General features: G+C 38.7%; 2 long non-coding RNA genes across 8 annotated transcripts in view; one reads left to right on the forward strand and one right to left on the reverse strand.

The window, feature by feature from the left end:
- Window positions 1-17094, forward strand: part of LOC121664299 — a 193062-nt gene that overhangs the window by 131156 nt on the left and 44812 nt on the right. The window lies entirely within an intron of this gene.
- LOC121664297 overlaps window positions 1-17094 on the reverse strand; it is a 33389-nt gene that overhangs the window by 12775 nt on the left and 3520 nt on the right. For 4 of the 6 annotated variants that reach the window (XR_006015940.1, XR_006015941.1, XR_006015943.1 and 1 more), the window contains exon 2: window positions 4478-4548. This is a non-coding gene — a long non-coding RNA (uncharacterized LOC121664297). Of the gene's footprint in view, window positions 1-4477; window positions 4549-13927; window positions 14095-17094 lie in introns of all 6 variants that reach the window. The other 2 variants (XR_006015942.1, XR_006015945.1) reach the window with 1 other exon arrangement.

Consider the following 17094-nt stretch of genomic DNA (forward strand, 5'->3'; position numbering starts at 1 on the left):
TTGACTCACTGCTGTAAAAGGTCAGAGGAAGAAATTAAGTCACCTTCACAGGTGTCTTCTCTCACCTTGGGCACTCTGACCGTCTGTGTTTTCTATTTCCATGTACATAATATAAGGAAACAAAGACATTTTAATGACAGTAAACACTATTTATAGTAAGTTTACTTGCTCTGATGATTTCTGCTTACCCGAGGAAAACAATAAAATTTTACCTGAGATTTTTGGAGCATTTTTTCAATACAACTAAGGTATTTTAAAAGGACTATTTTAATAGGACCAAGCCTTTGGGACTCCAATAGGATGCTTGAGGAATCAGTGCTCTGTGTGCTTGTTTGCAAGTATTTATTTCTCTTTATATATTGATATAATGAAGAAAACAACTCATCTACAAAACTCGTGTGGATTGAATCCTGTTTCCACCTCAGCCTTTGCAGCTGCCAGTTTCCCTTGCTTGCCTTTGATGTGTGCAGCTGCTGTGCGACAGAGCGGGCGGGCAGTGCCTGCAGTGCTCCTGCTGCAGCAGCTGCCGGGGCCCCGCAGGGGTGTCCGTGCATCCTGGGGACACGGGAGCGCACAGCCTGCAGCCCAGCACAGACCCTCAGCCTGGAACTCCTCAGCAGCTCCTGTGCTCCAGCTGATTTCCTTGTTAAACAAAGCGTCCAAAGCGTCGGGAGGATGATACCGAGCCATTACGCTACGGAACCAAATGGCAATAGTTCTCTCATTTTAGCTCCTTAATACCGTCTTTAGCTGAGTGGAAAGGACACAGATTGCATGGCGCTGGGGACACTTGTTTCAGCATTTATTACTGGAAAAAATGTGGCTTTCAAAAGATGAATATATTTCAAATATCAAATCTCTCCCTATGCTGAGCTAAATGCTGCCTTGATGTATGCCCTATACGCCCTAAGTTGACAGATGTGAAGTACAAGTAAGAGCAGAACTTGACCAGCTAAATTTAACATAATAAGATTATGAATACTGCAAGGGCAAAGGATTTTCTAAACATCGAATGCTACAGTGTGCCTGAATTCTGCTTTCAGATTTAGTCCTAGATAGTCTGGTTGTAGGGCTATGCAGTAACAAAGCAGCAAAGGAATATAAATATTTTGTGGTAAGGATATTAAATGTACAATGTTTAGACAGCTACTCAGTGATGTACTGGGAGGATTGCATGTAAGTTTACCCTTATATTTTAACCTTTTTCCCCCCTTCCTTTCTCAAATATTTAGAAAACATTCTTATCTCAGAACATATTCAGGAAAGGGTTCCTTTTTTGCTTGAATTATTTAAAGTTATAATGGGAGTTTTCTGCTGGATTCTGGGGAGGTTTTATCGATGTTAATGAAACCTGTTTTTACCAGTGTTTGCAAATGCAGAGCACATTATTCCACCAAAACATTTGCCAGTGACTGTGGCAAAAGTTTTTCATAGTGACCACTGTTGTGGCCTGGTCTTTACACAGAAGCAATTGCCACATGACATCTTGTACACCCACATTTTTTCAGCAGCTCCATGTAACAAAATAATTTGTTTTGTTTTGCAAAATAGCCAGAAGCAGATAGGGAATCTTCCAGTGAAACAGGCTCCTGACAAGCTTTTCTCAGTTTCACCAATGGTGGGATTTCCAGCAAAAAGTGATAGAAAAAGACCTCTTTTGCAACAAAATAGATGTAACTTGGTAGTTAGTGCTTACCAAGTTGCAATCTGAGGATCCAATCAGATAAAAGATTTTTCAGAAAAGTTACAGTTTTTAGCTGTCAGCACTGATTAACAAAGTATATCTCAGATGATTCATTTTTCATTCTTAACTTTTGGCTTCACCTTCCTTTGCAAATGATTTTTTGGGAAAAAATGCACATTTTCATCACATATTTTGTGAAAGGTCTAAAAAAGGACATCAACACAAATATACCCAAACTCAACAGCTCTTAGGTGGTCCAGGCAGTCACCTGGGATATGAGAAATGCAGACTCTGAGCATGTTTTACCAGAGCAAGAAATGTAACTCTAGTTTCTTTCATTACCAGTCAAATGAGAAAATTATTGTGTTGGTAGATCCTCTGAGAAGTTATGAAGGGCATCTATCATAGTCTTTTCCAAACATCTTGTTCTCATTTAAATAAAAAACTTGCTTTCCAAAAGCTGTCTTTGCCCAGTGACTCTTCCTCCAGCCCTAGAGCTCTAATCTCTTGGGAAATTTTCTTCAGGGCTATTTTCGCTAAAAGTAGTTAGGTCTTTATTTATATATTTCTGTTGTAGATTAGCATGTTTCAGGGTTTTTTCCCTTTGTCTTTTTAGAAATGGATGGATATTGGTCTAGCATCATGCTTACCATCACCCTTACCATCAGGCTTTTTGGCTGTGGACTTATACAAGCCTACTTCTGCAACCCAAGTCAGTCAGAAATGTATTCCCTGAACCCCTGTTTGCCAAAGAAGGCAAAGAAATTACTGTCAAAACCAAGAGGCTCCACACAATCAGCTACTTTCCCTAGAGCCTTTTCTCCATATGAAAGAATAAAACTGCTTTTTTTTCAATATATGCAGAATAAAATGTTTTCATTTTTCCTTCCTAGATGGCTTCTTTTGAGAATTTGGTTTTTGTATGTTTACACAATTGTGGTGGCATTGATTCCCTACCAGCACGGGCAGGACAGCAGTAATGAGAGCCTGGGAACACCTGGGAGCTCTGTGTCCTTACCTTAGCAAGGCAGAGCTGTGAAGAGAAACAGCAGGAATTTCAGAATTTCACTCGAGGAAGGTGCCATGCTTGAGTCTGGCTGAAATTAAATGGCTGCATTTGTGGATGTCTTAGGAGGGGTGTGCTCATGTGTCCTGCAGATCTTTCACTACAGAGGGGGCCACTGCCACCACTGCCTGCTGCCACCAGGCTCGGAGTAAGCATAAAGGTCTTCTCGTTTTGTTAGAAGAATGAAATTTGGCTAAAGGGAACACTGCCTAGGATTAGAAAGGTATGAAATTTGTGTTGTGTGTGCTTAAGGAAATGACAACTATCTCCACAGCCCTTCAGGGGCAATATCTTAGTGCAGAGTGTTATCTTAATTTTATCCTCTTGATTCATGCAGAAAGCACCTATATGGTAAAAAGTCAGGTGTTTCTTCTACAGGGATACTTTATGTAGGGATGGCGCTGCCCAGGATGCAAGGAGCACTTGCTACAGCATTCCTGAGCACGGTGCATTCAGGATCTGAGAGTTTAGGGAAGTGCAAAGAGATTGTGTAGAAAATGCTTTGAAGGTTTTCTTTCACTGTATTACATACTGCTTCTAATGCAAATGGCATCTTCTTCTGTGAGAAATGACAGACTGTGGTTTCACCCAGCTGCATGGGCACTGTACTTCCCATGGGATAACTGGATTTCGCCACTGACTTATGGAGCCTTTACTTGTGCAAGTGTCTTCCCTTCTCTGACCCTTTTCATTTCTTTCCTGTAAAGTACTGTTTGCCATGATTTTGCTGTCTAAGACAAGCTTACCCTGCCTTTTCAGGAGGGCCCATTATTTGTGCTTTAGGCTTATGTTAATATTAGTATTTAGCTTTTTGCACTGATATAACATAGAAAATACCTGTATGGTAAAGGATTGTATGGTCCTGGCTTGTGCTTTGTGGTGATACTGAAATCTGAGTAAGAATCACTGGTGCAACTCACTTACATGAAAATATGAGTCTTATACCTTGAAGGACAGGTATTCCTGACAACAGAAACTGTATTTGGCTATTAATGTTCCTAACTTAAAGAGGAAAAAAAAAAGAGTTCGAGATAGGGAGGAAAAAAAATCTAAAATAAGGTTGTCCCTGTAGTAAAAGCAGACATTCAGCTATTATAAATTGGCAATGATCCACTGGCTTCCACAGAGCTATGCTGATCATACCAGCTGAAGAACTGACCCTGAATATTATCAAAGTTTTCTTGGAGGTGGCAGGAAAATAAATCCTTTACAATTTCCTTTTTAAGAACTCAGGATTTCCGTTTCTATAACTGCAAACTTTCAGAATGAAATGTGGAGCACAGAGACAGGCAACACCACACTGACTGTGTTTGATTAGGGTAATCCTTTTTTTCCTTCTATGTGGTTACTACAGCCAAGCAATTATTTATCATACTTCCAGTTGCTTGAAGCACTGTAGACTACAGGTTAAATATTCTCATGTCAGTGTGAGCTTCTGCTCCAAGTTCTCATTGAAATCTAATGACTTTCATCTTCAAAAGAAATTTTAATGAGCTCAAAGTATCTACCCTTCTGTTTTAATTGTTATACTTTGTACACTTCACATTCTGCAGATCAAAACCTCCTATTTTTCTTTTTTTTTTTTTTCACCTGAAAATGCTGTTGACAAGTTCTTTCCGGAGCTCTCTTCTTCTGTCCACTTTTTATTGGTCATATTCATGTAAGATATAAATCCAGAAATATGAAACACATACACATTTAAAGCCTGTAACAGATCTAGTACTTACCCCTGAAGAATGGAACATGTGCACTGTTACTTTGATTGGCCTGAGATCAGGGATGGCTCAGATGTGGGTGCCTGTAACAGTCAAATAAACCCGTTAAATCAGTGGTAATAAATGTATTTGGTACGAGTACCAAGACTTTTCCTGGACTGCACGTGGAACAAAGCACAGGAACAAGTTTTTCTGTGCTCATGTGTATAGGCAGTTACACATGTATTGTTGTCCTCTCCTTTTCTCCCTTCATGGGCCTGCTGCATCTATGTCTCAGGTGCTATTTGTTCTGTCCCATCAGCATCTTCACACATTCTTGTGTTTCCATAATCCCCTTTTGCTATGAGTATCCTACTTTTACTCATCCTCATAAATATTAATTACTGTGGTCTGGTTGAAATAAATACAGTTAGACAGCTTTTCAAGTGGAAACTTATTGGGTTGTTTCTATAAAGCTGCAGTCTTGAATTCCAAGTTCTGGCCAATATTTAGCATGTAAATGAAATGGGTGTGACCTGGGACTGGCTGCCAGCAATTGTAGGGATTGGAGTGCTCTGAAGTGTCTGGCTTTAATAGTTGAGTTTCCAGTATTTTTCACAGGAGTCATTTGATTCATTCTGTTCCTCCAACCCTTTAGAGAGCATTATTTCCCATTTGGTTTCTAACAAAGTTCTACAATCTATAGCATTTTAGTACCTTACATTGAAGTGTGAAACATTGCTGTGCCAGAGAGAGTGACCGTGGTAAGTCATTGGCATTGCATGCACTGAATGGAGAGAGACTGAGTGACTCTTTGATCAGTTCTACAGATCCAGAATTCATTTTCTATTGTGCTCCTCTGGTTGTCCAGTAGATGAGACTAAGAGCTGTGCAGTGCTGCTCCAATAACAATGGCTAGCAGACTGTTAAACTGTTGGTCTCTGCTAATTACTAAAGGTGGGCCACCATTAAATTTAGATGTCAGCTGTTAATAAATATTAGCAAAAAGTTCATTAATGTTCTCACACAGTTTTGTTACTGCATGAAACGTTTTTGGGAGAATGCAGGGGAGAGTTTTTTGCTTGATCAAGGGAAATGAGGAACGCCGCACAAAAATGTTCTACCTGCACTTCAAAGAGGTATAAAGTGCATCCATCCTGGAAGGTTCAACTGGATGTATACTGCATGCAAGAATGATTCAGACCCTTGAAGCTCTACAGACTCTGTGTGGTGTATAGAATAACTTAAATCTGTTTTCAAGGATCCTGAAGTAAAGCAGTGAGACACAGATCTAGATCAGATCTGAACCTTTGAGTATTCTTAAAATTATTTTTTAGCAAATAAATTGCAAGCTGATACTTGTGCTCATCTCCCTATATGATGCTCTAGGTTTAGAACTCAGTTACTAGTTATTAAGGAATTTTCAAAATTGTTCTTTTTTAGCTACTTAATTTACTCTCAGCCATCCAAAGACAGATTGGTAGGATATAAATGAAATGCTATAATTATACAAGGGAGTGGGTTGCTGACCTTTGGATTGCAATATCTTGTCTCTTTTGTCCTTTCCTTATACCACCCAGTCTACAGAATGAAATTGCATCTTTTTCTTTGGTTGTCTCAAGAATGAGGTGGTATTGGAAACTAGTGAGGCATGGCAAAATGTAGGTGTTCATAGCTTGCAATAATTTACCCATTTTCATTTTGTTTGATTTTATTAACACCTGTGTCTCCAGGGAACACAGGGATCAGGGGAGGAAAGGAGAGAATACTTCAACAATAATCTAATGATCAGCACTTACGGTCCCCCCCAAGCCCTGCTGCTATGTCAAATGTCAGGATACATCACAGCCAAGCAATTTATAATACAAAATGCGTGTATATATAAAGGAAGAGGTGCAGATGGTAGGAAGCTGTGTGTCATGACATACACACATACATGGAGGACAGCTAGGGAGTCATTAAAAATATGGATTTTTTTTGTGATGCAGTGGCTGTTTGTCAGCTGGTGTAATTGGCATACATCAATGGAACCACTCAGAAATACACCTTCTGAGGAATTAGGCACTTAATGGAAGTTAATCAAAATTCCTTATAGAAGACTAAAAAAAATTTCTTGAACAGAAATTGGAGACAAAGGAAAAAGCACATAAGGAAATATGGGATTGTAGTCTGCTGAAGATTCATCTGGGTATTAGTTTCTGGAGTATTTCTGTAGCTATTGGTATTCTTAATCAAGTTAACCGAAGTATTCTGAGATTTGAGAAATTACAGTAGTGTTATGTTAGACCTGATTTAAACATAATCAAATAAATTCGTCAGCAAACTTTTAAAGTCAGAATCAAAACAGGAGTTTTATTAGTGTCATTTCCTTTTCTTGTCCTTTTTAGTTGTTAAAAAACTTTTTCAGCATTGTGTAAACATAGCATTGTATTGGCTTAACTGTCAGTATTGTATTTTTTAATATTATGAAATGAAATAAATCTGCAAAGAGTACTATGGGACTATCCCTATTTTGCTCATGTGTGATTATTTGATCTTGGTTATTAACAAAGCTACTTCTTTCTTTGCTGCTAAATAAATCCTATGTGAATTCTCCATATTCATGCAAATGCTATACATTTAACAAAGCTTTTCCTAAAAGTCCTATTTGCTTCCATTTCTGAATATGGTTCCCTGTTTATTGTATTAATAAGACTGGCATAGATAACAACCTGAAAAACTTCTGCCAGATTATAAATAAAATTTTTTAAAAGGCATAAAGTAGCTCAGTTTTACAGTCTCTTTTCATAAGGACTTAATATCTTCAATATCTGACTGCAGTTATATAATTTTTGCTGTTATATGCTCTGATCTTTCAGACATTAATTCTTTGCTCACAATCTCAATGGGAGGGTTTGTTCTTTTCTTTGTTTTCCTGTGACTCATATATATGGGAACCTGGTGACAAGGAGGGATTGAGAGGAAAGGAAGGGTAAAGTGCAAAAAAACCAAGCAGGCAGTTCTTCCTCATCACCTGTCTTGTCCTAGGAAAAATTGAAAGTAACACAATTTTTAAGATACGGGTATTACATGAGTTTAAAATGTGGCGGGAACAAATCGAGCCTCCTGCCTAGCTCTCCTTTGTGGCTCTTTATAAACATCCTCATTGATTTTTTATTTTTTTCTCTTTGGGTACAAGAGTAGAACAGGTAACAGTGTCAAGTCTGATATTTAGCAAAACGAGGTTGTTGTAGTGTCTTATTGTGCAGGTACCATTTCCTAATAAAAGCCCTTAAGACATGAATTACAACATCAATAAAAGCATATTGAAATGGAAGGTACAGAGTGGTTTATATGCTAAGAGAGAGCTGGATTTAAAAAAGTATTTGTAAATTGAAAAGCCTGTATTCTCTTTTGAATGACTTGGGGTTTGAAGTCTTAGGACCTTGAGTCTTCAGCAAAGCACATAAGGGTATGTTGCACTGCAAAGGACAGTGATCTCTGGGCTAATGTGGGATAACCCATCTCTGCAGTCAGGAGCAGGGCAGCAAGGTGATATTGCATTTTTATTGCACTCACTGGGAGGAGCTTTGTGGTGCCTGAGCTGGTGTTTCTGATCACGCACCTGCACTGTAGAGGTGGCAGCTCATTTAGAGTTACCACAAGCATTTATACACATGGCAAAACATCAGAGTAATCAACCTTATCAGATCTGTGGTTTAACATGCTTGTGAAACATTTGTTTTACTTAGTTGAATTTTTTAATAATCGGTCTTTTTAGTTATAATTGAACATGACTAAGGTTTTAAACAAAACATTATTTAAAATTTAAAAGATCAAATGGGTGTCCCCGTGAAAATATTGTCTGGTCAACTAAAAAACAGCTGCAGTTATTTGTGGGATTAAATTCAATCTTGTGAATTTTCTCAGTTGAGTGAGGGAGAACATGAATAGAGAGAAAGACAAAAGGTTGTGTAGCAGCAAAAAGAAAACCACAGAACATCAGGAAATGAAAACCGAAGGCACCTCAAATGGCTGCAGGGACCTGCCCTGGTTGTCAGTACTCTCAAGCCCGGGTTTGTTTGTAAGTCACTGGTTTTGTAGCAGGCAGTGAGAGCTGAAGGCTGTGACAATCATCTATTGCTTTAGTGCTGTAGGGCCAAGCTTGGGGGAAGAATGAAAGGTGGCGAGCAGCTGTGTGAACAGGCAAACTCTGACGTTATCTTCCCCTGTCTTGATCTCAGTCGATCATCTGTCACATGCTGTTGCTCTGTGAATGTGCGAGAGTGTAATGAAGTCAGAGGAGAGAAGCACGGCCCCTGTTCCCTAAAGAGCCACATGGTGTGCAGGTGGGCAGCAGAGCTGGCCTGGCAGAGTAGGAGGGAGAGGAGTGCATTAACACGTTCAAGAATTTACATCCTCGTGTGTATGTGCCTATGCTATTACTTTCTGCATGTTGAGAACTCCTCTGGTGTTTCCTAATTCCATCACCTCTACAGAGGGTGAAGCTGTCATCTCTTCCTGCAAGTGAAATGAGTAACACCACAGGTTGTGACTGTCGAGGGATACTCACTTGAAAAGTGTTTCATACCCAATGTTTCAGTCATCTGAGTGCTAAAATTTGGCTGAAAGGCAGTTTAAACTCTCATGCTAATTCCAACAGAACAGTTAATTTTTTGCAAGATTTTAGGCCTGGTTCTCACTGTTGTGTTACAAGTGACATCACTAAAACACTGTAGATAAACTGTACCATTTCAGCTCATGAAAGAGTAGGTGTCTTGTATGACTGTGTTAACCTGTTTCTCAGAAACTGGTAGGGAACATATTCCAAGAGGTTTAATTGGATGGTGTTTATAAACTGTACTGAATCTGGACTGATTCCAAGACTGCTATTATTATGCTAAACTGAACAATGAGAACTCAGTTTAAGTGGCAATTATGATGCTAAGGTATGTGATGCACAGATAGTTGTCTTGTCTAAATTTCTGATCTGATGCACCCCATGAGAGGCACAGCAGTGAGGACAACCTAAGTTACCACTTGTTCTACTGTAGTGCTGTAGAAATATTCTTTGATAGCTGATTATAGCTCTGCAATACACTTCCAGTGAGAACCCCTTCTTCACTCACTCTGGGTGCTGGTTAATTTACCCTCTCACTCTCCGAGAAGTGCTATGAGCTCTGTGCTTCCCGTGAAACTACTACAGTAGATGCTCACTGGGGATGAGCAGAAAGTTTCACTGTCCTGTCTTCAGCAGGAGCAAGGTTCAGGTGAATCTGAATATGCTGAATATGGTGTTCAGTCCACCACACTCTCATCAGAGGCATTGCATACATCATGTGCTCTACTCAGAGGTTGTAAAAAAGGTTACCTTCTGAATTCCCTTCAGAAAGTATCTCCTTTTTTGCCTTTCCTAAAACAGACCCCCTGTTGTCTAGATTTTCAGTCTGGCTTGACCATTCTCATGGGTAACTGTCATTTAATTGCTCTGCTTCTTTGAATATGTACTAATAATCCATTCTACCCAAGTTTTGCCTCCCACCATCTTGGGAATACAGTAAAATCAGTATGAAAATTTGAAACAAACCATTGAATTCCCAAGTATGAAAGCTGAAATTCAAATTAGTTTTAATTTTGAGTTCATAAAACACATAAATTATTTCTCTAATACATACTATAAATGTAAATATGACAGACTTTTTTTTACCAAAATTAGTGGTGTTCTGCTAGGTTAAAATGTATATTCTTATTACAAAGTAATCTCTTAAATTTCTTTCTCCTTAAATAGGCCTTCGCATGAAACTACAGGTTTCTGCTCTAAAGATTCTGTGCAATAAAGCTGCTTGGTTTTTTCCTTTTCCATTAGAAAATTACCAAAAAACTCTTCAAGTGTATTCATGGTAACAAAGAGTAAACAAACTCCTTGCTGATGGAGAAGCAACACATGAGCTTTCTTTGTGTAATCTTAAATCATAAATACCAGAAAAATGGTTGAGGTTTTTTTTAATTAATATTAACTGTGTAACTTGATTTTTTGGTCAAATTTCAGAAGCCCTTTATCCTCAATTTCAACAAATTGACAAGCACAGATAGCATCAAAGTCTTCTTGTGAAATTATTACTGGGTTTTGAAAATGTAGGTCATATCTTTGTAGCAAATTCAAATAATCCTTCCAAACATAGACATCATAAAAATCCATTTATTCCATGATTCTATCTGAATACATAAATCTACACAAATCCAAATTGTTTTAATAATTTCTTCTGAAGGAGATTTAACAAACAATTATATTTTTCAATCCATGCAGAGTCAAGGGAAGATATGAAAAAGGCTTATTCCAGTATGATGGATGGTTTTATGACTGGAGAAAATCCTGAAGAGACAAACTAAGCATACGTTAGTTCCTGCCACTTATTCTGAGGGCCTAGAGCTGGTAACTGTTCCATAATGATCACTATATTTTTATTCAGGTTTTTAAATTTTTAACAATTTCTTTTCTTATCTTTATCAGAATTAAATGCAGAAACACAGAAATTTCCTCACACCTTTTAGCATCTTTCCTAATTTGGAGACATAAAAGAAACCTTCTAAATCTCACAGAGTGAATCAATGAGCTGGGAAGGGTTTCTGTAAAGGGTGAATATAGACATGCTTGAGACTTCAGTATGTGAAGCTATTTATCTTCTGTAGTTGTAGGAACTTATGTCCCTTTATTACCTACTTGCATGTAATAGCTGAACATGTTTGACATGCCCTCAGCAGGTTTTTTGAAGGTTTGGGTATTAAAAGGATGGAAAAAACATTGTTATGAGCTGAATAATGCTTAAAGAACAGCAACATCTTCCAGCTGCTGCCAGGAGTAGCCTTTAAATAGATGAATTTAGCTGTTGTCTTCTTTTCTTTCTCTTTCATGGAGAAGGTTCACCAAAAGATTTATAACAATATCATCCCTAGACGATATTAACCAAAAAAAATAGCCTAAGTTGCCATTCATCCCTCTAGTGAGCTACTAAGGGCAAGCCATTCCCTGGTATCAGATTTGTTTTGATTGCAAATTTTTTTTTTTATTGTGGTAGAAGCCTTTCACAGAAGGAAAATAAAGGAATCAGAAGACAAGACAACATTATAGTCAACTTTGGAAGTCTATTTGCAGAAAAGTGGTTTCTGGCAGATTAAACATTGTAAATTTCAGTGCTTCATAGTAGTGATAAACCTTCCTTCTCCTGGAAACATCTCTTTCTAGGCATAATGGCAATATGTCAGTTTTAGCATGTTATAATGAAGTGGTGGTGCTCACCCTGAGCAGCGCAGTGCAGAGCTGAGGCACCAGAGTGAGGAGGCTCACTTGCCTGGGTAGCAACAGGTGTGCCAGATACACACAAAACTGTCAAATGTATGGAAAGCTTTGAGAAAAAACTCCCAAGTGTAGCTTCCAAATACTGTCACCAGACTTGAAGATGAGCCTCTTGGGATGTGCAATAAAACCAAACAAGCTCTAGTTACCGGAACAAATTGTGGGTCTCATCCAGTATAACTGATAGCACTGGGGCCAGATTTTGAAATGAACTAGTGAAGATCACTGCTAGGGATCTTTTCATCTCTGCAACCCAGTCTTTTAAGAGCTCAGTGGCCAGTGCCATGGACTCCACCCTAGTGGGCACTGACCATGGCACAAAGCTTTTCGCCAGCCTGTGTGCGCACCAGTGATCTCTAACTCTGCCAGCTGCACTGCCTGTGTGCACGTCCCAGCCCTCCCTTAGCATGCTGAGTTCCTGATGGAACCATTCTTTCTCGCAGCAAAGCAGTTTCTATTCCTCACTTCACACTGATGCTGCGTTCTGCACAGCCTCTGAGCTGCTTAAATAGCCCAGTGTCTGACAAACCATCTGCATTCAGAGCACCGGCGTCAGGGGAAGGACACATGGTGCCTCTCAAGGGAACTGAACACAGGACGAACCACTAACACTCAACCTGTTTTAAATAAATAATCTTTCTTGCTTTAAAGAAGTTTGATGCACCGAGCTCTGGTCTGTTCTGAAAGGCCCTTCTCTGACATGCTGAGTTGTTTCTTTCAGTGTAAGCAACCGCCTCCTTCCCAGCAGACAGAGGAATCAATAAACTGGATTCAGATTACTGAGAGTGCTGATTTAAGTGAGTGAGTGAGAGGGGTGGGTTTAGTCCCATAGCATTCATGGTTTGTGTGTGTGTTTTGTATTTATAAACACAGATGGCCTTTGCAATTTTTAGTGATACTTTTGTTCCATCTGAATATTCAACTTGCTGTCTGTCTAATCAAATCCATCATTTGGGGCATATTCTGGCTTGTTCTGCAGCTCAGTCACAAGCACGTTAACACCAGTTCAGCTTCCCTTGTTCACCTTCGTAATACTATTGAAATCACATGGATATAAAAAGAAGTGGGGTTTGGCATCTTTCACAGGCTCTTTTATTCACTGAGTAAAGGGTCACTTTGACCTCCCTTGTATTCTTATTGCCAGAGTCTAACAGGTAGACCAAGTCTGTTGGCTGTGCATACCAAAAACTCCTGTTAAAGCCAACGGAAAATTAAGTTTGGGTTTTTGTTTTAAATGAGGAAAATGCCGTTCTCTGGATCAAAACTATTACTGGATTCAGTGAAAAAAAGGTTTAAATAGTTCAAATGCAATTTGTTAGAGTTCTCTTAACACAAAAGGCTGCTTTAATTGCTTTAAGGCTGTATTTTTTAAGGCATGAAGTTTGCTTAAGAAAAATTGGTTGAGAGAACTTGAGATAGATTAATTTTAGATAGATAAAAACACAAGCACAGTACTTAACTTTACACACAGCATTGCCAACAAAGTATTCTGTAGAGACTGAGCCTGAACTGCCTATGGAAGTTCTTCACATCAGCTGGGTATTGAAAGTTGTGTTTTATGAATACAGTACATTAATTGATAGGTATGAAGTAGCAATCAAAATGTAAATAGAACCTGGTTTACATTAGTGCCAAAGTTTGCTGTATAGATACGTAATATATGTTTTTAGGATGCTGAACTCAATTTCAAAGCCTATCTTTAATTCATGAATTGTTAAAATGAATTCCATTTGTGGCTTACAAAATATTGTGATTAAAAATTATGTTTTTTCTGAGCTGAACCAACTTAATAATTTCACATTATTCCGGTATTCAAAGCTGAACCTCTTGTTTGTTCCACAATCGTTGCTACCTTTTATTAATATTATGAAATAATGTTCAGTTGACCAGTTACTTTCACTGTGACAGCTGCACTTTTAGTAGATTCTGATAAATGCAACTTAGGTTAAAGGCAATATTTCATTATTGTTATTGATAGATGCCTCACATATTTAAAGGACCATATTCAGAGGCACATGTTGTGCCATTCCTAGTTATGCATTTATGATTTGTGTATGAAGTTACTCAGTGGGATAAAACTCCTCAGCTGCTCTGCTTTCCACTAACTGAATAGAGGAAAGGGCACATACATCAACAGGGATGGTTTTTACCTTGACCCTTTTGTTCAACTGTCTTAGAGATCTCATTCTTCCGAGTGTCCAAAATTAGGTCACCTTAGATGAATTTCCTCTTCCCCAGGTGCCCTGATAATAAGTGCCAAGCAGTTACTCTTTGAGTTGTTGAAGAAACCCCTTGGGGAGAAGGCATTGCAGGAGTCCTGCAGGTAGAAGCAAATTAGGTATTTATTCAGGGAAGTCTGAAGTCAGGGGAGAGTTGTCAAAGTTGGTAATTGGAAAAACTGAGCTAATTTTCATGGGAAGTAGAAGTTGTCTTTAATAGCATGTTACTAAACCCTGGCTGCACTACTGGGTCTATCTAGAACAGTAGTGAATTTGGGCTTGGGAAGATGTAATTGTACTGAAAGAGGGTAGATTTAGACTAGATAAGGAAGAAATTCTTCCCCACAAGGGTGGTGAGGCACTGGCACAGGCTGCCCAGAGAAGATGTGGATGTCCCATCCCTGGAAGTGTTGGAGGACTGATTGGATGGAGTAACCTGGTCTAGAGCAAGGTGTCCCTGCCCATGGCAGGGGGTTGGGAAAAGATGTTCTGTAAGGTCCCTTCCAAGGCAAACCAGCCTATGATCCTACGATTCCAGCGCTTGATGTATGTGCCAGAGAAGTGTAAAATGTGCTCGTTCTCCCGGCAGTGAGAGTTTACTGTGAACAGTCTTAGCACAGAGGTGGGTGAGTGAGTGGCCAGTTCTCATCCCTGAAGGAAGGCTCTCTTGGGGAGAGCTTTTTGTGACAACCTACAAACTTCCAATTCAGGAGGCAATTAGATGACTGGATTATGCCCTTTTATTCCAGGGCAGAAATCAGTTAATAACCCATTTATTAACGTGAGAGATGCACACTTTTTCCCCTCATTTGCAGCAGCTAATATGGGTGTTATTCAAAAAACAAATATTTACAGTCAGATAAATGCATGAGCCTTAAATACATTACTGGAGTGTTTACCCCAGGCTGGGATTTTTTTGTTTTGTGGAAGCTAACTGACCACTATCAAAATAATTTAGAGATGCTAAGATTATCTCAAAAGTCATGTGGGAAAACTTGGAATAACAAATGCTTATTTTTTAGCTCAGCATACTGTTACTAATGGCTACATTTAGTGATGGAGACTATAAACTGTAAATCATATCAGTGTTTCCCATAGCAGAGCAAGCTGCAATTGTGATCTGACAGTGCCCTTTGACCTCTCTGAGGAAGGCATAGTGGGAAGTATGTGAGGACATTATGCTTGATTAGTCTCTCCCTAGTTTGCCTGGGTGGGAAGATAATTGAAAGCACAATGGACTTTGGAAATTGAAGGTTCTGAAATGCACTTTGCAAACACATGCAATTTTAAATCTTTAACGTGTCATCTATATCAGCAGTGGACATTGTCTTCATTACATAAATACAATTCTTCTGCTAATACAGTGCAAATAGGAGTTAGGCAGCATCTGCAGCTATTGTAATTCACACTTCAAATAGCAGTATCCATTTTATATTCTTAAATTCTGAGAACTGAAAAAGGGCTTGGAACAGAAAAACTGAATGGCTGATTGGTTTCACATTTGCTGATTTATAACATTAAAGTTGAATTTTGCCCACTAAGTGATCTTATTAAAAAACAGACAAACAAACAAAAAATCCCAGTATAACTTATACTTGAGAATCAGGTTTTGGGAACAGAAGGAATTTGGTTTGGCTATTTTAATACACTGCATCTATAAGCTAGTACCAAGACTATTATTCTGGATGTTTTCTGGTCTGTTGAGTTCTAATGTATCTAATCTCCAACAGATAGTGCTGCCCAGGGTTCCTGTAAAACAATCATCTGCAAACGTATTTATTAACCTTTGTTATTTAGTTTTCTGCAAAGTACAGGCCACCCTGCTGAACAGTCTACAGCATTTATTTACAATGCTGACTCCTATTAGATATCATTAGGTACCTAATAATTATAATAATTATGTGCATTGCTTAGGCTACCCTGCTAAATAACAACCACTTTTATTCAGAAGTCATAATTGCAGCAGCTAGACTTAAAATGAAATCTAATTAGATTTCAGTTCACCCCCTTTCACACACAATCTATATCCACTGTATAGTGACAAAATCTGTCCAGCAAACACTAATTCATTTAGCCTGGAAAACTATTATCTCTATGGCCTGTCACATAAAAGTTTCCAGTGAATGTTTTGTAAAAACTAAGAGTATTGCTGCAGTAGAACTTCAGAGATTTTGTATGACTTGTTGAAGAAGGCGTGATGCTTTTCCACAGAGCTATTTCCATGGTAAGCATGTTGGGGTTATGCAGCCATAGCTGCATTAATGAACATTGTAATTCTGTAACTCAATAGTGGGATATAACCTTGAATTTAACTGTTTCCTGAGGTTTGCAAATTTGATCTGATCTTAAGTGAAACTGTAGCCTTCCTTGTGGGAAATTAAGAAAGCCTGCATTCTTTTGAGCAAGGAAAGGTGGAAACACAAACTTACAAGATGAAGAAAGTATGGAAGGGAAGCGATCTTTAAAACTACATGATGATTCATTTACTAAATCTGTTTTCTTTCGAAGGAAGGAGCCAAGAATTAGCTGATACCTTCTCACCATCAGCCATTTTCACTGGTACCTGGCTCCATCTGCACATACATAGAATCTTTTTGCAGGGCAATAGCTGGCACTGGCCTTATTTATCCTATGACCATTGAGCATTTACTCTATAAGAAGTCTCATTAAATGATTGCAGTAAAAGTTTCAAAACCTTGGATGCAGCTAGGAAGGGAAGAAAAGTGAGTGGAGTGGTCAAGGGTTAATAGAGAACAGATTCAGCTCTGAACATGTAACAGGTTAGGATTTCACAGGTCAGGATTTTCTGCAAATTATTTTTTCCATCAAGTGTTTTGGAAAAGGGAGCAGGTTCTTTAAGGAAGGCTATAAGTGAATTTGAGTTCCCATAATCAGTTTTTCAGTAGCAGATTTTTGCCAGGTAGTCTAAATGTAACTGGAAATGGCCATTAGTGCAGTAAGACCTGTGCTTGCACACGTGAGAACTGTAGACTCACTGCTTAGTAGAAGTTATGCCAATTGTGGGCATTAAGTTGACAGTCTTGTAATGGGGGTAGGTGTATTTATACCAGTCCTGAGGGTGTTTTCAGTCTGAAATC

Source organism: Corvus kubaryi, unplaced genomic scaffold (genome assembly GCF_017639235.1).
Source record: "Corvus kubaryi isolate FWS band 111438036 unplaced genomic scaffold, C.kubaryi_AGA036_p1.0 37300, whole genome shotgun sequence".
NCBI lineage: Eukaryota > Metazoa > Chordata > Aves > Passeriformes > Corvidae > Corvus > Corvus kubaryi.